The following is a 22,815-nucleotide window of genomic DNA, read 5'->3' on the forward strand; positions in this document are numbered from 1 at the left end:
GGATGGTATACTAAACTACTTACACTTTTTCGGCTAAAAATTTAAGTTGTCTTCTGCTTAAATATATTCGGCTGGCACGTTTGCAAACTAAAGCCAAAGATGAAGCCGCGGCTTTAAAGTACAATGCAAACAGAAATAAGAAACAAACAGATTTTGAACAAGTAGAGAAGCTAAAGTCGGGTATCCCGACTTTGAAATACTCTGTACATATGTGTAGAATAATTATGCGTGTATAAATAAATAGCATTTTTAATTTTGTCTGTGTATGTCTCGTGTGCCTGAGCAAAGCAGTAACAACAACAACAACTGCAGGCACTACTTGGTCTCATGTACATACTATATATGGCTATAACTTCCTATTATATCGGCCTATCACGATGAAACTTAGCATTTGGACTTATAATAACTAGTTTGCCAAGTTTTTGTTCTAAATTCCAAGAATTACGGGAGTTACGATTTGCGGGGGAGAGAGGAGAATTCCAAAATACACATTTTCTGCGTATTCACTTAAGGCATCTGGGACTAAAATTGTGTGTCCCTAGGTCTTATAGTCTCCGATATATAGGCGATAATACGAATGGAAAATCGGGAAAACGCCCATAGGGGGGAATTGGGGGTTGTTTGGTTATGCAGTCGCCACAGCCAAAAGGCAACAATTCATCATAGATACATTTGTTTAATTCGATCACAAAATCACTCAATTTGTAATCTTGTTCTGTGCAGCAAGTTGAGCCATTTAACGTAAACTTAACTCATTATTTGCTTTGTCGCTCAAATTCCTATTTTCCTTACGCATTTTTCTTAATTTGCTATAATTTTGCCTAAGGCTCTTAATAACGAACTTGTACTATTTGTATCGCAACCAAGCACTTATAAATAAATAGCATTTTTAATTCGAACAATTTCGCACCGTTGAATATTAATTCTTGCCTATTATTAGTTATAGAAAAGCCTATAACTACACAGGGGGGGAAATCAAAAAAATAAAACAAACTTGCACAGCGTACACACATAAGGCATCTTTGTGCAAAATTTGGTGTCTCTAGCTCTTATAGTCTCTGAGATCCAGGGCAGACGGACAGACGGACAGTCAGGGCTATATATACTTTGTGGGGTCTGCCTCCTTCTGCCTGTTACATTTTCAGCTCCCGTGAACCTAATATACTCTTGTACATTTTAAGTACAGAGTATAAACATTTAACATTTAAATAAAATCCCACAGCGTACACATATAAGACATCTGTGCAAAATTTTGTATCGCTAGCTCTTATGGAAAGTACAAATCAACTCGTCTTGTCATGCTGATCAAGATCCTTATACATTGTGGGATCTGCCACTATATTATATAATTCAGCCAACCAGTCTTGTATATAGCACACATATTTCCTATAATAAGAATTCGAGAAACGGTTCCTTTGAACAGCACGGTTGGTATAAAGGAGTGACTGAACTAGACGTGCTAGGCCTGCAATATACAATTCTCATTCAATATTTTTAAGAAAGACAAAAAAAAAAGAACTGGAGGGGTAGGAGAGCGAAAAATCCATGCAAATATTATTTTGTTAGCTTCAATGTCCGAAAGGGCCGACAACTGCAATTTGTGTCACTGAGCCGTCACTCAAAATTCTCTGAGCTCGAGCAGAGCGTTATGTAAGCCTTAAAAAGCTTGAAGCAAATGTACCGCCCCAACTACTCAATGGGCTCCTTGGCCATGCAGCTGACCGCCGACCTGCCCACCGGCCTTTGCACTCCACGTGATGCCGATGATGTCACACGAAAGTTAAAGCAACAAAAAGCAATGTTTGTAGCTTTTGGACCTGCTTGTTTGATATTCATGGTTCCGCACGAAATTCGCTTTAAACGAAGTTCGACGTTGGCGGCAGCCACTCCACCACTTCTTCATTTCCACCAACAGAGGCACCAGCAGGAAGGGAAGTTTTTAATGGATTTATTTTGGCCACCCACCCATCAAACAATTTCTCGGCTACTGGTGTTGAGTGCGTTTTCAGTTGATATTTGCTGTTAGCTGCTTTTCAGGCCTGCAGGCAAGTTGTGGTCAACCAGAGCAAAGTGTGTCTTCATGGCATGCAGTCGTTCTGAATTCAGAATTGGTCGTTCGTCCATTCGCCAGCGGACCCATGGTGCTTGCTGGCACAGATACTTTCTGCAGTTGTCAGTCATATTCCTGTTTTTCGCAAGTAAAAATCTTTCAAATTGGAAAGCTTTGACATACATACGGGTATGTTGCTGCTGGTACATTCATATTTGATGTTGATTTTGTTGTTTTGCGTTCTCTCTTGTGTATATGTGCAGCATTTATTCCTGAACTTTGTCAAAGTTGAGGCTCTTGTTCAAGTTATATGAAGCTCCCATTCATTGTTGAATACCCTTACTTTGCCAATTAGTTCTTACTCCACAATCCCTGCCTTGTGTACCCGTTTCTTGGCAAGGCCCTGAAGCTTGCCCTCCTCCTAGCATCTTCAACGTACTTCAACTATTAAGGAAGCTTTACTGCACTACCGAATTGTTGAGTTTGATAGACATCTTATTTCTGTTGTGCACTACAATATAACTTAAATCTCGCATTGTTCACTTTGGTGCGGATTTGAAGTGAATAACACAATTCGAGTAGTTTACAGAAACATAACAATTTCAGTCGCCGGAGGCTCACTTAAACATTGACAATCATATATTCAACATTTTCATTTGCTCAACTAAAGCAGTTAGAAATAGCACCTATTGTTCTTAATGTTATTATTTCTGTGCACAGAAGCACGCCTCCTTGCGTGTTGGAAAAGCATAGGCTGGGCGTATCACGCTGAATTAAACAACGAAATTCAATAAGGCACTACTAAAACAGTTGAGTTAGTGAGTCCGCTCAGGGCGCTACACAAAAAACCGTAAACAAGAAAGGAATGCTCAGCCCACTGCAAAAATAGGTTACATACTAAATTAGTCTCTCTACCCTATTCTAGGCACGATTGCTTGTAAAGAGCAACACTAATTAAGAATGAATTATTGAAGAATAATCACAAACTGCTTTAAATCCAAGAATATGCGACATGAATGCTTGAGCTGTAAAATTTGAGGCACACTTATTGTTCACAAAAGTGAACAAGAGCTCAGAAGTTAGCATAGGGAGCACAAGCAGTAGATAGGCTAAACAACAAATCTCGGTCTAAAAATAGCCGCATGCAGCAGTGGTACAGACCAACGCATAGTAGATAACAGAAAATGCATAGGCAAATAGGACCGCGGCAGCGTTTAAGGGTGGGTGCACACTGCGTTTAAGAAAGGCTTGAAATATACATATGGAGGGGAAATCCACTTGACACCGTTAGGATAGAATAAGACAAAAAATGTAAAATTAGAGTAAGTACAATGTTTAGAAAATAAGAAAGAGTAAAATATTGAATTATTAGTACATAAGAAAAAAACCTAGTAAATAAGGCAAAAATTGTATAAATACTGAAGGAATTTCAGAAATAAAATCAGAATGAAATTGGAAATTTAAGCATTGGTTTGTTTCCTTTTTTGTTCTCTCAGAGACGCTCTACACAGGATAAAGTGTAGCCTCTGATAGTGAATAGTTCCTAGCTGTATAGCAAGGAACTATTTACACTTATTTTACCATCCAAATGCATGCCCCTTGCAGAACAGCCGAAAAATGTTCCTTTAACTCAACTTTTCTTCAAGTGAACTAAATAAATTGTGGGGTCTGCATCGCGTACAGTACATATGGGGTGACGGTGTAATGGACACGCGATATCACCGAGCAACAGTCTGGCATCTACGTCCCTGTACGTCCCTGTATATGTGTACCACGCTCACGTTCGGGTATGTTTAAGCTGTCAGCATGAAATTTATACACTTTTGCGGTCAACTCTTCATACACTTCCCGCTCACCAACTATTCCTAACCATTACCCACTCAGTCAAGTTCAACGCAATCATTTATATGCTCGCTTTCACTTAACCATCGAGGAGCAAAGTGGCAAGATTTGTACGCTCTTCTCGAACGGTGTACAGTTTATGGCTTGTCTGCTTTATAATTGCAAACGTTAGCAATAAATGATTTACTACAGCCCACACACCCAATTAAAAACTAAATAGCTTATTAACCGTACAATCCAATAAGTTGGCGACTCTGTCGAGTCTCGTATCTAACCACCCTTTCCATCTGACCCGATGTAAGAAATGCAAATTACTGGCACTAACGGGCAGCCATCCTCACTGTCGACCATGTCAGTTAAATGGGGGCGCACATAAAGAGCTTGGAGAATATCTTACGACTTGTACAGCACCCACCCACACACACAAACACATATCTGCGTAGTTTATACATACATGAGTCATGGGCTCTAGGGTTGTCGCCCCTGCTTGCTTACTTGAGTGATTTAACTTTTTAAACTCACTTAAACTTCACTACGTTGCCTTCCGCTTAGTCAGCAGCAGCTACTTGTGTTCCGCTTTTAAATACACACACAGACACACACACACCCTCTCTAACTCATGAAAGAGAAGCCTAAGAATGCGCCTAATTGAAAATAGTCGACACTCTGCCGATGACATCATGACGATGTGCAATGGCTTTTAGCTGATTTTTTAGAAATTCAATTTCCTTTAAATTGGTTTTAATAACAAGTCCGGACGCGTCCCATCCACGCGTCCTGCTACCGCAATTATACGGCAAGTATTTAGTAGAGTCATTAAGTTCCATCCTGAGGTGAAACATATTTAGTTTTTTAATAGCCATATCTACGCGTTTAAATTCTAAAACGCAAAAATACGAGTTTATACTAGTACTACATAGGGGTAGGTGGCAGTGGAAAAACGAGTGCAAGTTGGCAATCATAATCGAAATGGCGTGACTACACAAATCAATAAAAACAATTTCAGTGTCCAACTAACGGAAAAAGTGCTTTCATTGGAATTTGAAAAAATTGTAATTAAACTGAAACACACGTCATTAGGGCAGGACTTCTGTCCATTTCAACTGGCATACAAATCGGGATACTATATGTGTACTACATAAATGGGAAATCAATAACTCCATTTTACAAATACAGCTATCACAGTTTCTAATAAAAATGTATTTCATTATTTTTATACCCTGTACCCGTAGGGTAAAAAGGGTATATTAGGTTTGTGCAAAGTATGTAACATACAGAAGGAAGCATCTCCGACCCCATAAAGTATATATATTCTTGATCAGCATGACGAGAGAAATCGATCTAGACATGTCCGTCCGTCTGTCCGTCTGTCCGTCCGTCTGTCCGTCCGTCTGGATGAACGCGAGGATCTCAGAAACTATAAAAGCTAGAATAACCAAAGTTGGCTTCCAGATTCTCCTAGGTCCGAGTAAGGACGAGTTTATTTTTTTTTTTTTAATTTTCCCCCCCTTCCCCCGCTGCAGAATTTCGTCAATAGCGTCCACATTTCAAATGCTACCTAAACCAAACTTTGCACACATAATTTATATATAATTGTCTACTGTTGTTCAAAATTTTATTCAATTCGGTCAATTCTAAGAAAAGTTATTAGCGAAACAAATTCTCGCCAGTACAACCTCCCCAAACTGCAGCAACAAGTTCGCTCTTCTTCTTCCTCTTTTTGCTGCTGCTTTGGGCGCATATAACTCAGTGACGGAAGTTTAACTGGGTACAGGGTATTACACTGTCGGGCTTGCTCGACTGTAGCGTTCTCTCTTGTTTATTTCTATAATATTGTGATATTTTTTTATTGTTTAATCAAATATGTTTGACTTAGTTAGCATTAACATTAGCTATATCAACTCATCCTACAATTCTGATACTTAATGCTTATTTTTACGCCTTCTTCTGCGCGTTACATACTTACAATCAACACTAAACTAGTATAACCTTTTACCCTTTGAGTAAAGGGTATAATGACAATGAACATTTTGCGCATATTTTCTTGATAACCATTCCCACTGTCGTTCAACCCTTGCCGCCTTAACTCTGTTCTTCTTTTATAAGCAATACTAGCCTGGCGATGAATAGCGCATTGATTGATTGGTGGAGGGTGTGATTTATTATGCGTAGACATAAGCTTTGTGTTTGGCATATCTCCGATGGCAGCCGTGCTTTAGTGATTTACAATTTTAGTACCAAATACCCAAAGCATAAAAGTGTATACTAGGTAAGTGCGAATCTATGTAACACCCAGAACTAGGCGTGGTAGGCTCCACAAGGTATATATGTTGTTGATCAGTTTGACTCGTTAAGTCGATCTAGCCATACATATCTGTCTATCCATCCGCCTGTATGGATGCAAGTATATCGGAAAGTAGAAGGGCAAAAATACCCAAAAATCATAATCAGATTCCCCTAAGCTCTAAGCAAGACAAGCTCCCGCAATTAGTACACTTTTGTCGAAATTTTAATCCAACTACAGCAAATTATCATTAGCGGTTGGTTGCAAATTAAATAATTGAATAAATATACAAGTATATGCTTGTATTATTTATTGCATTCCATTCCTGTTTTTTGTATCGTCAGCCCTAATTCCAAAACGAGTAGAAGAATGTAGGAATGAGACGTAGCTGTGAACTAAACTGAACTAAATATGTATGTAGTGTAGTGGTCGAGATAAAAACTAAGAAAACCACAATGAATTTAAATGTGCACACATGAAACAACCATAAAACCCAGCACGATTATGATATTATGCAATGAAACGCATTTATAATGAATGTCTATTAGAATAAGAAATCAAACTCGCGGTTCCGTACCTACTAGGACGTCCAAAAGAGGGCAATCGACGCAGCCAGCCAGCACCATCAGCATCAACACGTCAAAGAGTAATGTGTGATGTGGATAACTAAACTAAAACTAAAAAAAACTAAAACGAAGATGCCGAAAAAGGAAGCAGCAGATGAAAAAAAAATCCTGAGAAGTGACAGAAGAAAAGTGTCTAAAATTTGTGAACGCAGACCATTTCACACAGAATACTGGAACGAGAATCAATGGCACTTGCAGGATGGGTTGTTAAATTCTTTAACTTGGACATACTTGTCTTTGCTCGCTCGTCGAAATGTCAACGTTCAAGTATTGTCGGGTACAAGAATAGAATTTCATTTCAATATTTCAAGTGTCATTTGATACGGGACATGACGTGACGACTGGTGCAAGTTTGGGAGAGGGATACTCCAAGAATTTAGGGGGACTCATATTTTTGAATGAATTAAATGTACTCCTCTTAGAAGGCAAGCGAAATTTGCAGGGTCTGTCATTTTAATTGCTATATTTTCTTTATGTACTTATTTACAAACAAAAAACAAAATTTGTTAAGCTATTGCCGTTGGCGCTTGGGCTTTTGGCTTTGGGGCGCCCACAGTATATCATGGCTTTTTAAATAATTTATCTTACGCGCATTCATTTGCTTAAACGTCTGTAAATGTTATTGCAACAAAATATGGAAAAAAGAACGCTTCAGTGCGCGTTTATATGCACATACAAAGTAATTCATGACTTTTCCTGCGCGTGTTCCTGTTTTTAATGAAATTTCCATATATCACCCCATTGAATCACGGCATACACATATTAATAAAACATGTACTAAAAATCTACTAGATTACTAGAATATTTTGTGGCAAAAGTAATTAAGCTTAGCTCCACAATAACATCTAATTATTGGGCGTCAATTATGGCCAGAAATTGTATTTCTTTGAAGTGGAGGATATGGTAACTTGTTGGGGATAATTTGCGAAACAAATCGCTGAGCATCTAACCTTAAATAACGGATTGTAGAATACAACGATACACATGAACACGTATTTCGAATGCAAATCTATGTATATTACATACTTATTTTTGTACACATGAGAATGTTTCGAGGCAGAAGCCAAATTAAGCAAGTTAGCTAATTACCGCCACGCAGCTAAGCGGTTTGCTCCAACTAGTATACTCATCAATACATTATCTATAGATATTCCATTTATCACTTCAAATTTGAGCATAGTGCCAAGTTCATGGTACAATCGTAGCAACGGACAAATTGTGCTACCTTAAACTTATTGTCCTTTTCAGAAATTGCATTGTTCTGTGCATCTTAAGCTCATTAGTAGAGTCATGCAAACCCTACTCCTGTGTACCCCGTTTTCGGTACAACTAAAATTAACTTCACAATATGATGACGTATTTTAAAAATTGTGGTTAATATATCTTTTTTTAAAAATAACGTTTTAACTAAGTAAAATTTTTCTACCGATCGCGATCGGTCGTATGAGAGCTCCAACTTATATGGTTTGTAATACACTTGATCTGCGTACAGATACAAACGGACATATCAATTGCCATTCATCTCTTCGTGCTGATAATATAGGTGTGTTTATTTGACGCTTAGACTTTCTAGTATAGTCTTGCAACCTTCGGGTATAAAAACTCTGGCAAAAATCTAAACTCACCTTGCGGCCGCTGTTTCTAGTCAGGAAACACCCTGTGGTGGCGGTGTCGCACATTAACTTCGTTACAGGCAACACGACGACGTCTTGCAAATGTCAAAATGTGTTGCCAAATTCCAATTTGAGTGTTTGGGCGGGTGTTTGTGTGCCCCAGTATTTTAAGAAAGTGCGGGCGTTTTGTTGCCAACGGCTCACGAATCAACAACAGCAACAAAGCTGGAGATAGCGTGGGCGCTCGATGACGATGAGAACAAGGGCGAAAACGTTATCGTAAGTTGCGTGTGAGCTGCGTGGATATCATGAGCTGGTCACAAACCGAAATACATACATATGGACTTGCAAACATGTATTTACACAACAACACCGATGTAGAAATGCGAAGATATACATATATTTCTAATTTAAATGATAGTTTCTGCACCTCAATCCCGCCTCGCAGTCCTCACAGTTTCGATATCGTAGCTTAGTTTCGTTTCGCAGTTAATTTATGTTGCTTATTGTTACATTTGCTTGTTGTATGGTTTTCGCCGTTTCTATTGTTCCTTTTACTCGGTGGTTTCGTAACTGTTACTTAAGTTATAATTTGATACGTTCAATGAAGCTTCGGTTTTTATGTGAGCTCGTGGACTCCTCGATGACTGCTCACATCGTAATTCCAATTGCTTTCTTCCGATTTCCCTTTTATCCGCTTTCACAGGATTCTATGGCACACACGGATTTTGTAAACATTGATAGCGGTACTTATTGCTGTATATGTATAGTATATTATTTGTTCGCCTCTGTAGAGCTGGAAGATTTCTATTCTATTCTGACTGGCTACTTTTGCAGAAATTCTACAAAAAGGTCTTGTTGGTGTTGATAAAAAAAAATTTAAATTAATGGTATGGTTAAATAGTTTTCATGTAAAAAATTAAGATACCTTGAAGCCCAGCCACTGGCAAAGACAAATATTTGTCGGAAATTTACGTATCATTGCATGTTGTAATAATAAAACAAAACAAGATTTCCATTTAACAACTCGCATATATTATGTATGCCTTAACATCGTCCTTTGAACATTGCGGTTGAAACAAAATAACTAAATCTCAACAATAATCATACCCGTATACTAGAGCGTATTGTGTACAAAAAAAAGTAGCTACATGGTTCAAATTTATGAATACCATATCTGTTCAAAATTTAAACGTGGGCGGACTTCCAGTTTCTGTTGCTTTATATTGGGCATTTTATAAAAGAGTTGATTGCGGATGCTTTTTATTAATATTTATTTACTTCAGAAAAAGTATGCAGGGAATGTGGGTGTATGCAAGTTGATATGTGGGTAGCTCGTCTAACCGGATAGCAGTTGGACTGAAAGCAGTTGAAAAGACACAGCCACGCGCCACGCCGCCACGGCGACAGCAATGCAAAAATTACATTTCGCCAAATTTGCAGACAGAAGACGAAACATAAAACACAAGCAAGGGAGAGAAGGGAACAATGAAAGAGAGAAAAGCACATGGATGTGCGTACCGACGTCTGGGACGGTGGCAGTGACGGTAGCGGTGGCGTATACGCAATATTACTTCTGCAGAGACTGCCATTCTACATGGGGTTGCGTTGTCGAAGATAATGGCAGCTTTGGGGCGCGCTGAGTGGGCGGCTGCCTTGGCTGGCAATCGTTGTGCTGTTGAACTTTAAGTGTCTGAATCCGTCGTGTGTTTATGTGCCTATGTGGGGTCTTATCTGTGTGTGCGGGGGCGTGAGTGTGCTCGTTTGGAAACAACAATTTTCTGTATATGGGACAGTGTGACAGCCAGAAAAAAAAACCAAAAAACCGATTCCTTCTGCCTTTGGCATTGCCGCCTAAGTATGCCTCAGGTCGTAAAAGCAGAAGTGATGATGAGTTTTCCGTGCGCTAGGCGCATAGGTGCGCCTAGACGGCACAGTCCTTATGCACCACATTGGGCATGCGGCGTAGCAAGACATCATATTATTATACATTTTAAGAGACTTCAGCTAGTACAACGTGATGTATATGTGAAAAAAAGAACACACGCGCACACTCACACAGAAATAAGCTCATTGAATTTAGCGCCCAAATGTAGGCAAGCGTATTCGAATGTGTTTTAAGTGACGAAAAACGTGTTACCCTAAAACTTTAATTGACTGGCGATATTGATTGGTGACGACGGTACGCCAACGTGGCGCAAAGCTTTCGACTTAAGGCAATTTCACGGAATATTAGATTTTTATTGGTCATTTTTCCCACTTTTTGCAACGAAAACCATCCTGCCATTTCCACCACTGGAAGTTCAGGTGAGTTTTTACATTGGCTCTGTGTGAAACACTATTAAATAAGTTTTTAACGACTTTTACTATAAGCCACTGCACTATACTACACTTCACTAGAGTCTGCGTGTGTGTACATGAAAAGCGGCTGAAATACTACGCACATACACATACGCACGCGTTAACTGTATGCGCCACGCACGACGACGGAAACGATAATGATGATGATAATGATGCCGATAAAAACTGCGACGACGACGATGGCTACAACGACAACGTCCAACGTCCGACGCGCTCCGCAGAACTTTGCGTATTGAAACGGCTGGCGAGACAAACGGCATGGCATGCCACGGAGCCGAACCGAAGCAAACCCGATGCGCCCCGAACTTAGAAATGCTTTGCTGAAATTGGAGCAACGCACCAATACTTAAAAATACTCACACGCGCGCACAACGCAAATTTAGACTCTCCCTTCACACGATGACTGTGCTATGAAAAGCGCGGGAGCAAAAGCTTTCACGGGAAAAGTTCATCAGGCTGCGCTGTTGCGTAAGTGTGTGTGTATGTGTGTGTCCATTTGAATTATTTAACATGAAAAAATTGGCAGTCGGGATTTAGGGAATTGTGCTTGACATGTCTGCCAGGCTGCCAGGCGGCCTGGCATTGCCAGATGAGATTTTTGTTCTTGTAGTGTCAGCGGACTTGAACTTGTGAAAAGAAAGAGCACAAGGAGGATGCGTCGCCATGAGCTAAAGCTGAAGAGAAATTCGCTTGCCAACAAGGAATTCAGCTCAGTTAGATCAACTGCAGACATCAAGATGGATAGCATTCAATCAGTGAATTTTATTTTTTAAGAAATTATATTCTACTCCACAGTTAACATTGAGTTCTTTCATAGTAAATATTTTTATTTTTTGTAAGAGTTAAATATGTCATTATACGTTAACCGCTTAAAGCGAATGATATCTGTAATTATTATAAACAGAAAGCATGACTATAAATATAATCCAGGCTTCAGGAGTGCCAATCATGTGAGCTGGTGTCTAGAATGCGTGTATCTATAATATATAGAATCCCTGCTCAAAAAGGAACCAAGTGCCATGACAGCGAAACATTACAAATGATAAGGGTTCAACAATAACAATAATAACAACAACATGAATGCATAACAACACTCAACAGTTTTTTATTTTTCTGGCGTAGACAAAAGCGCACCGCTTGTTTAAATGTGCACCTTATCTAGCAATTCAAATCCACAGAACAAACGAACAAAATAAAAGAATAAGCGGTACACATTGGGGTCTGCCTGGCCATGGCTCTGTCGGCTTCGCAGCTGGCCACTCCAAACGGCATTATGAATGCTTTTAATAACCTGGCCAAGATGACATAAACAGATAAAGGTCTGCCATTAAAAACGCATTACAATTCGTAAAAGGGGCCAAAAGCGAATAAGAGAGAGAAAGAAAGAGATAATCGTATAGAAAGAGTGGGATGTTGAGCGATAAAGAAAAGTGTAGCGTAAAATTAATATTTTGACATGAATGACAAGTTTGCATGTGTGTCGATGTGCCTGTATTTGTGACTAGCCCACATCATTCACAAAAGCCACACACTCGCACCGTATTCAAAGCCACAATTTATTAACTCATTCGCTGCTTTTGTGGGGCAGTTTTGCAATGGCGTGGCTGACAGGCAATCAAATGCCAACTATGCACAAAATATGAAAAAATGTACTTTAAGGTGATGGCTATTCGGAGTACATGTAGAAGTGAAACTGTGCTGCAAGGAGCCCGGCAAAAATTACAAATGAATTGCACTCGCTTCGCGCGCCAAACACAACGTGACGTATACGCAATGTAAACGTCTGCGCGGATAAGCTGCGCAGTAGCAAGTACAGCAGAGCAAGAAGCACTCTGAATTAGAGATGGCCCTCATCGTGATGGTGAACATTGCAAGAAGGTAAGAATTGCAACACGGAAAATCTGAACATTTTCAGAAAATTGCTTATGCCTTGTACAAAAATTCGCTATTAAAAGTTATTGTTTATGAGGAAAAAAAAGTTGGCGCCAATATTTCTATCTGAGGACTGCAAACTTTTATTTCTAAGAATATAGTAGACTTAAAAGCGTTGGAAAAATGACAACTAACGAAAAATTTGAGCGAGCGAGCTTTTGTCACGCACTCATTGCAGCTGCTTTGTACTCATTGCCATAACTAAAGTCCGCATGCAATTGTTGAAGCTTACACCACAACACAGCACGTAGCGGACGTACGCGGCTAATAAGAAACTTCCGGAGAGGAAAAATTTTGTCACTGGGATTTGTCGAGCACAGCAAATTGAGTTGGTTCCATGAAAATGAATTCAAAATAAAAAGCTGGCACGCAGTAAAATGCTGAGCACAGAAAATGGCGGGCATTTCTATAAAATGAAATGCCGAAAAGAAAAACTTCTGCGATACTACAAACTATGTTCAAATGTACATATACATAGTATACATGTTTGTATACTTGTGTATGTATGTGTATATGTTTGAATGTGATAAATGTCTGAAGTACAGTATTCGGGTAATTTTTTTGATGCTTGTGTGGGTCAGCTAAATAGTTTGGGTCCAAGAAAAAGCTTTTGCAAAGCCGAGCAGGCCACAAACACAAAAAATGACCACGATAAGTTGTATGTGGCTGTGATACGTCTTTGCCTTTTTATATGAATTATGAATAAATCCGAGTATATAGTATAAGTTGTACAGGGAGGTTTGGAAGGCGATTGTGTGTGTAAGTGTTCCTCTACTTAATCTGATTTCAGTTCAAAGGTAAGTCTTGTAGTATACTTTTAGGCACGCCAGTAAATTGAATTTTAAGTGGTTTCATTGACAATTAATGCCACATTGCCCAACGCTGCCACACACACTCAAACAAGGCGCAAGTCTTCGCAGTTAATTGTGATTGCCGTGAAAAGGTAACCGCAAAAGGCGTGAAAAGTAGTTGGCGCTTTGTTTTCAACGCCCCTCAACGTTGTTGTCACTTTTCAAATGCATGTAAGTGACAATGCCTGCGTACAATGAACCTTGACACAATTTACCCCCGCTCTGTACATCTGTACATGTGTTGAAGTGTGTGTTTTTGTGTACTTGGGAGTTTACATGCGACACTCAAGGCCCTTGAGGCATTGCCGACGGAGAGACAATGGCAATGCTTTTAACGCTAATTGATGGATTGTGGGCTTTCCGCTGACCGCAAAATTGACAAAAACTTAGCTGCTGGCTTCTCAATTAATTCAAATGGAGAGCAAGATAATGTAAGAAAGTTTGCTGCTTAATCTTTAAGTTTGGCCCCGATTGAAAAAGAGCTAAGTACACATGCAGCTGCTCAGCTCTCAAAAGGATTGACGGGTCCGAAACTTTTCAACTTTTTAATGCTCGGCACTAGGCACTCAGCATTAAGCCGCCCATTGGCCCAAGCCCTACAACACACAACCCACACCACACACAGCACACACAACATCAAAAACCACGCAACAATTACGTGCACAATTTCCTCAGTAACAAAATATCAAATACAAAATGCAAAAGTCTAAAACTTTTGTCTAAACCTGGCCACTCTTAACAGGCAACCAAGCCGCAAAGCCAAAAAAGAAACGCGTCACTTTTCTCTACTACTAAAGCTTTTTTCCAGGCGTAAGCGAGAGAGCCTAAGTGAGAGCAAATACAAATACACGTACGTAGGGTAAAAGCACAAACAGCAATGCAGCCACCCCCACCACACGCACAAACACATCCATATGATAGAAATACAGTTTGACGCAAAGTAAAAACAAAATACTATAAATGCTTAAAAATATATATGTATATGTATATATATTTGAGCCCACTTTTTGGGGTTGGTGGGCTGACAACGAAATGGGGCATGCTAATGTGGGTGGTGGTGGTGGGTTACCAAAACGTAACGAAAATCCACAGCAAAGCAAACTGAAAATTTAACTGTGCTGCCGCAACGCAATCCCAGAGCGTTGGCGGTGAAGAATGTAGGGGGTAGGGGGTGGAAACGCTAAGGTAGCTGACATTTGAGACACACAAACACCAAGCAACGAGTTTGCATGTGCATGTAAGTGCACGAGGGTATGTGTGTGCGTGGGAGCTAAAGAATGAAAGCCACGACCTATCCACACAACAATTGTGTGTGGGTGTTTGGCGTAGCAAAACACTTGGCGTTTGGGGCCACATGTGTTTGTACCGATGTACGCATCTATGTATGTATGCAAGTATGCCTGTTTATGTGTATGTGAGTGGTATAAACCGCTTTTAGTACTACTTCACATACACACATTCACACACAGATGCACAAAAATGGCTGTTGTGATGCTGTTGCTGCTGCCGTTGCAGTAGGTTGTGAGGTTAATTTCGTTTCGGCATTGCATTTTCTGAACTGCTTCACAGTATGCGTATACATACAAATGTGCATTTGTATGCGTTTATGTTCATATATATGTGTCTGTTTGCCTCTGCACTTGAGTGCCCTCAATACAAACGCACACTTACACCCACAGGCACAGATACACGCGCAGAGTGCTGCTTGACAACCACCCACTCAGCGGTTGTGCATGATTTTACTTTTTTTTTCCCAAATAAAATATTTCATACGCAACGTTGCCACACTACTCGTCTTTAAACGTCAAACGTCATGCCGCATAGCCGCACTCTCCGATCCCTTAACTAATTTGCTTCATCATTTTAATGGCCTGCCCACCGCAGGGCGCAGCATCTCTCAAAGCCTTGCCAGAACTAATTAAAAATAATTCCAGCTCGACGCGCGCTTCCTTTGTCCTTCACCTCGTTTTAAATTATAGAAGAACACAAGTCAATAAGTGAAATGTCAGTCTCGACGCGAATATTCCAAGATACGCCATTCCGCAAAATTTTCTGCTGTTAAATTATAAACACGTTCCCGTGCTCAGATACGAGTATAAGTCAGCACGAGTGCGGCACATGTTCATATCTATATTTACTTCTGCCACAAAATGTATCCCTTAGGTAAAAATAAGTCAACTTGCTAACAATGGCAGCAAATATTTTACGTGCACAGCCAAAGTAGCGACAGCAACACCAATAACAATAATAAAGAAGCATAAAAACTCAAAATGTGAACCTGAACCTGAATGCAAATTTATTCTAGACAACAATAAAACACGTACTCTTGCTTTGACAGTCGCTAACGCTCCTTCAACTGATACTGATATGGCGCAAGGAGCATTCGAAATTGAAAAGAGAAGAACTTCTTCATTCTCATAAAATATATCCGGAGCACTAAGATAATAATGGGGTTTTCATCAGGAGTGACTAAACATTATAGCTGGCGTATCCTTCTACATGCAAAACACTTTCATACCGAGAATTCTGTGCATAGCCACGGTCCACAAAGGCTAGTTAAGCTAAAGCCCCACGGCTTACGGCTACAGATTCTTTAAAATTGGCCTATCACATTAACAAAGAAATTACGAATAGCGGAGGAATAGGGGGTGTATAAAAACAAAAAAAAAACAAACTCTTCCTTTCTCGGACCTTTGTTGTGCTAACTCTTACCTTTACCTCTTTACCTCGGAGATCGCTGTATTAATACAGATCTGCGGACGGACAGATAGTCGTCTTGTAGTATATATGTATATATATACCTTGTGGGGTCTGCCACGCCTTCTTGCATATGCTGAAATAATTCGCACTGCACTATACGTCTATACATACATATAAGTAAGTATACTCATTAATACATCCGAAAAACAGTTCTTGCGCCTTTTATTACAACAACTACTATAAGTTTTCCAAGTCATTGCTCCTAATTACGCTTACTAAGCGAGCATAGGGAACTACGAGAGTAGCAACAACAGCGACATGGCACATAGAACTGGAAAAAGATTTACGCAACGTGTGCAGTAATTAAAAATGTTGATACACACCTGCTTTACCAATTAATAGTTTTTCAAATTATTGTATAACAAAAATGTTGAGAAATCAGGAATGTTAAGGAATCGTGAGAGAACCTCTTGTTGCTTTTACCATGGCTGCATTTTGTTAGGAAAGGAAATAAAAAAAGCCGACAATAAAACAAATCTGTGCAAAAACAGTAGTCGACACCAACAAAAGGACCAACAACTACAAATTAGTGTTTGCCTTCTGCAGAACTTTGTGCCTGTTGTCCTTCGGCCAAGAAGGCGGTTAGACGAAAACATCCAAGCGGCCTCATTGCATGAGCAGCAGCCATGGCTGGGGCAATATTCTTATCTGCATAGAGGCAAAAATTGTTCAAACCGGTACACACGTATATATGTATGTACTTGTATGTATGTACAAGTATGTATATATAAAGTTGCTGGTAACTGGTTCACTTCGCTGCGCGCTGTACTCGTACGCTGCCATTCGAGTGTGCCAATTGTTGTAGGAAAAGCTGAAGTAACTAACAGGCGACAAGTAAAAGACGCCGCCCGTCTGCTTTCTTCTCCGTCGTTCCTCATCTGCTGGCGCTGTCTAAATGCTCGCCATTTATTTGCGAATGGCACTCGACGAGATATACACGCCCAAGTAACGAAGGCGAAGGCAAAGTCGAATGCTGCGGTTGCGGTTGCGGCAGCAGCCTCGGCCGTTGCGCCATTTAGAACGTGCTGCTGCATAGCAAAAAACGAAAACTTTTCGCCAACCACCAAGCTCAGTTCAAAGAAACCTCACATATCAGAGGAGCGTACAACAGCAGCAAAGTGTGGACTTTCATAAACTTTCATCAAGCGCTTGGCACTAAACTTTCTGCCTAACGTTTCTGCTTCTTGCCCAACTAATCAGGCAGCAAAAACGAAAAGACCAGAAGAAGAGAGTGCTCCACTCAACTGGTCTCTGTCTATCCCTCACAGTTATTTTCATGCCGCGCTTGGAAATTTATGAAAATTAAAATAAATATTCAACCATTTATTGCCAAACAAAGCGAAAAAAGTTATGCCGGTCTGGCTGTTTGTTTGCTGCCGCTAGCCCCCCAACTGTCGACGTTTGTCACTCAAGTGTCAGCGGCAGGCAGGCAGACAGACAGTCAACTCGGTCCCAGCCCTAATTCAGTCACTCTTTGCGTTTTAATTAAATTGCGCCAGCACGCTGTGCGGCTCTGAACGCTTTTCAGTATCCTGCGTTCAAATTACTCATACGCCGAATTAACACAAATCAAAGCAATTGTCACTAACTGCCCAGGGAAAATTGCAGTTGAATAAATTATACCAAACCGAATACGTTTTTATTTAAAAAATCTAACTATACGCACTTAGCATAATAACAAATAATAAAGAAGGAGATATATTAATTAAATTATCTACAATCTCCAGTATTTAGAAAAAGCACAGGGTCGGCTTTGAAAAAAAAAACTTTTCAAACGTTTCGGCTCTATTCGATGAGATATTGAAGTTGGTCATCGCGCATACAGAGAGAAGGTGTTATACCCTATTAGAACTATAAATACCAAATTCAAAATTATAACTAAACAACTGATGTCACACAAAAGATTACTGTAAAAGCCATTGGGTTTTCCCAACCACATAATCATAATTGTATTCGTGTATCTTGCAATCGGAAAATTATTAACTGAATTTACTAAACATTAGTTTTGATTCCGTTTGTGTTGCAGAAATACATATATGCATACATAACGCGTGGATAATACACATTATATTCCAAGATTTTTTATACCCTGTACCCGTAGGGTAAAAAGGGTATATTAGGTTTGTGCAAAGTATGTAACATACAGAAGGAAGCATCTCCGACCCCATAAAGTATATATATTCTTGATCAGCATGACGAGAGAAATCGATCTAGACATGTCCGTCCGTCTGTCCGTCCGTCTGTCCGTCCGTCTGTCCGTCTGGATGAACGCGAGGATCTCAGAAACTATAAAAGCTAGAATAACCAAAGTTGGCATCTAGATTCTCCTAGGTCCGAGTAAGGACGAGTTTATTTTTTTTTTTTTAATTTTCCCCCCCTTCCCCCGCTGCAGAATTTCGTCAATAGCGTCCACATTTCAAATGCTACCTAAACCAAACTTTGCACACATAATTTATATATAATTGTCTACTGTTGTTCAAAATTTTATTCAATTCGGTCAATTCTAAGAAAAGTTATTAGCGAAACAAATTCTCGCCAGTACAACCCCACCAAACTGCAGCAACAAGTTCGCTCTTCTTCTTCCTCTTTTTGCTGCTGCTATGGGCACATATCAGTGACGGAAGTTTACCTGGGTACAGGGTATTACACTGTCGGGCTTGCTCGACTGTAGCGTTCTCTCTTGTTTTATTTTAAGCTATAAATAATAAGAATTTATGGAAGTGGAAAACTTAATATAAATTCCCGACTTTTAAATACTATGTAAATATGTGTACAATATCTATAGAATTTTAAGAAAATTAAAAAAATACAAAAATTTATTTAACGAATTTTCCTCTATTCACGGCAAAGGTGCGTTCAATGCCTAAAACTCATTATCTTACAATTAAACATGCGTTAAATAAAACAATCCTAACTACAAATTTTCCAAAGGAAATTATGTAACGTCACGTCAGATAATAATTCAAATTTAAAAAAAAAGAAAGGAATGCTAATGTGGAGTCAACTCTTAAATACCCTGTAACTCCCACCTCCTTTTTTTGTAACGTCACCTCAGGACCTATTTTGGATTATATTTTAAAAACTTGAAGATCGAATTCTATAATTTTCTACGGCATATAGTGCAATGAGTAGTTTAATCACAAAAGTATGAAACAAACTTTTTAAAAATTTTACTTTTCATTTATTTATTTAAATGTCACATCACGTCAGATTGGAAATGCCCATATATCCCTTTTGGTCAAGGTGTGTAGGTGAAGTATAAAAACTTCTTGCGATTCAATTTAATGCAAATTCCAAGATACAATATTCAAAGGGTAAAATATGCCACGAGGCGTGAACTGAATTTTCACAGGGCTTGCGGGCAGTAACAACTAGAGGTTCAACAACTATAACTGATGTAAGTATGTGCAGCTGCATCAGCAGCAGGGAAATGATGAAACAAAAACAAGTCCATCATTATCATTACTACAGCAATAACATAGGTGGAAGAAGCAGCAACCCTGTTGCCTTGCACCAATGAGCAAATTAATGAATTTATTTCATTTCATTTTTGTCGTCTGCATTGGGCCCAGCACACTCAATTTTTTGCCAGCGCTGTCGCAGCAACATAAGTAAAACAAAGATAAAATTTAATCATTGGCCTGGGGAAGGCGGTCGGTGCAGACAAGGCGGGTATACGCCGCGGTAATTGCGTCAAGATCGTCCAATGGGACTTAATTGTGGAGTAAAAGTGGTGCCATTGACTTCGATGACTGAACTGAACTAGAGTTGTATATTATTATTATTGTTACTGTTGTTGCTGCTACGATCTGGATCAAATGCAAGCGATTTCCTGTGTACAGTTTTCACTTGGCGAAACTTTTTGAACGCCTCCTACCTAAAGTTTCGACGTTTGTTTGCTTTAGTTTGTGTTTAGTTAACGTCGCTGCTAAAAGTTGACAAATTCACTTACAAAATGAACTTTGGCTTTGGGTTGAGCGAGTTAAACGAAGTTTGGTGGCGTGAGCCTTTAAGCCAGCAAAACGGCACTTACTATTGAAATATGACTAATCAGAATGTTCTGTCATGCAAATGCAATTTGTTTGATTATAATACCTAGAAGGATCAACTCGCTCAAATACTATTTTGACCCACTGTTGTGCAGCATGAACGTCGCCGTAAACCTTGATGCTGAGCATAGCTCCACTGCAAGTGATGTCACTTTTTGTGAGTCTGAAATATTTATTTGCGTGGAATAACTCATAACTTGAAAATCGCAAAAAAAAAACAAGAGAGAACGCTACAGTCGAGCAAGCCCGACAGTGTAATACCCTGTACCCAGTTAAACTTCCGTCACTGAGTTATATGCGCCCAAAGCAGCAGTTTGGGGGGGTTGTACTGGCGAGAATTTGTTTCGCTAATAACTTTTCTTAGAATTGACAGAATTGAATAAAATTTTAAACAACAGTAGATAATTATTTATAAATTATGTGTGCAAAGTTTGGTTTAGGTAGCATTTGAAATGTGGACGCTATTGACGAAATTCTGTAGCGCGGGAAGGGAGGGGGGGGGGGGGGGGGGGGAATTCCAAAAAATAAAATAAACTCGTCGTTACTCGGATCTAGGAGAATCTGGATGCCGACTTTGGTTATTCTAGCTTTTATAGTTTCTGAGATCCTCGCGTTCATCCAGACGGACAGACGGACGGACATGTCTAGATCGATTTCTCTCGTCATGCTGATCAAGAATATATATACTTTATGGGGTCGGAGATGCTTCCTTCTGCATGTTACATACTTTGCACAAACCTAATATACCCTTTTTACCCTACGGGTACAGGGTATAAAAAATAAACTCGTCCTTACTCGGACCTAGGAGAATCTGGGTGCCAACTTTGGTTATTCTAGCTTTTATAGTTTCTGAGATCCTTGCGTTCACCCAGACGGACAGACGGACAGACAGACGGACGGACATGTCTAGATCGATTTCTCTCGTCATGCTGATCAAGAATATATATACTTTATGGGGTCGGAGATGCTTCCTTCTGGATGTTACATACTTTGCACAATCCTAATATACCCTTTTTACCCTACGGGTACAGGGTATAACAAGAGAGAATGCTACAGTCGAGCAAGCCCGACAGTGTAATACCCTGTACCCAGGTAAACTTCCGTCACTGAGTTATATGCGCCCAAAGCAGCAGCAAAAAAAGGAAGAAGAAGAAGAGAAGGGGGTTGTACTGGCGAGAATTTGTTTTGCTAATAACTTTTCTTAGAATTGACCGAATTGAATAAAATTTCGAACAACAGTAGACAATTATATTGCAATTAGTATACAAAATTATGTGTGCAAAATTTGGTTTAGGTAGCATTTGAAATGTGGACGCTATTGACGAAATTCTGTAGCGGGGGAAGGGGGGGAAAGTTCCAAAAAATAAAATAAACTCGTCCTTTCTCGGACCTTGGAGAATCTGGATGCCAACTTTAGTTATTCTAGCTTTTATAGTTTCTGAGATCCTTGCGTTCATCCAGACGGACAGACAGATGGACGGACAGACGGACGGACATGTCTAGATCGATTTCTCTCGTCATGCTGATTCAGAATATATACACTTTATGGGGTCGGAGATGCTTCCTTCTGCATGTTACATACTTTGCACAAACCTAATATACCCTTTTTGCCCTACGGGTAAAGGGTATAAAAAATATGCTTCCAAACTAAAGAGCAATTGACTGCGTGTGGCTTTCAAGACGAACCAATTTCACCAATATTTCTCATACGCAGCGTTTTGAAACAATTAATCGCCTACTTCTCTTTAGAAACGGACACAGCGTTACAATTTGAGCAACGTCGTTTTGTAAGATGTCAATGGAACACAATCATTTATTTTTACTCGGAAAAATACATAAAAGTAACCGTTAAAGAATTGTCCTCACTGCCATCGTGTAGGTCTGATTTAGTCCCCAATGACTTTTTGTGCGAACTATGAAAAACAGAAGTGGGAAAATTTATTTGAAAGTTGGAAGTGGACTGATCTTCATGGAGAATCGTTTGAAAACCCATAAATCCAATTTGATTACCAATTAATTGTCACACGCTTTCATTGAATTATATTATAGAATAATTCTGTTTTTGTGATCAAAAGGATGCATTGCAGAACCGACAATTTGTATATTCTTAATCAGTATAAACGCAAATATGGAAACCAATCTTGGAAAACATTTATTTACTGCATTTTTGATGTTCGTTGTTTTTGTTTCTACTATAAGACCTCATTTTGTAATGGCAACACCACACCTGTAACGAAAAAGTCAACAGTAAGTTTGCTTTAATGTGGTCGCCACGAGTTGCCATAGCCCGTGGCACGCGCACAACAGCCAGCCTCTGTCTACACGCCCTCGTACACAAGTACGTACATGAACAGCACACTAAATAATTGAATTTCGTGCAGGTCGGGTGCAATAAAAGCACATGTGAACAACAACCCGAAGCCGGCCGGTGAAAAGCCAACAATTGA

The 22,815-nt window shown here is 39.6% G+C and overlaps 1 protein-coding gene across 1 annotated transcript in view; it reads right to left on the bottom strand.

The window, feature by feature from the left end:
- LOC115621953 (rho GTPase-activating protein 100F) overlaps nucleotides 1–22,815 on the bottom strand; it is a 40,414-nt gene that overhangs the window by 10,112 nt on the left and 7,487 nt on the right. The window lies entirely within an intron of this gene.

This window comes from Scaptodrosophila lebanonensis, unplaced genomic scaffold (genome assembly GCF_003285725.1).
Source record: "Scaptodrosophila lebanonensis strain 11010-0011.00,11010-0021.00 unplaced genomic scaffold, SlebRS2 tig00000024-arrow-pilon, whole genome shotgun sequence".
NCBI classification, from domain to species: domain Eukaryota; kingdom Metazoa; phylum Arthropoda; class Insecta; order Diptera; family Drosophilidae; genus Scaptodrosophila; species Scaptodrosophila lebanonensis.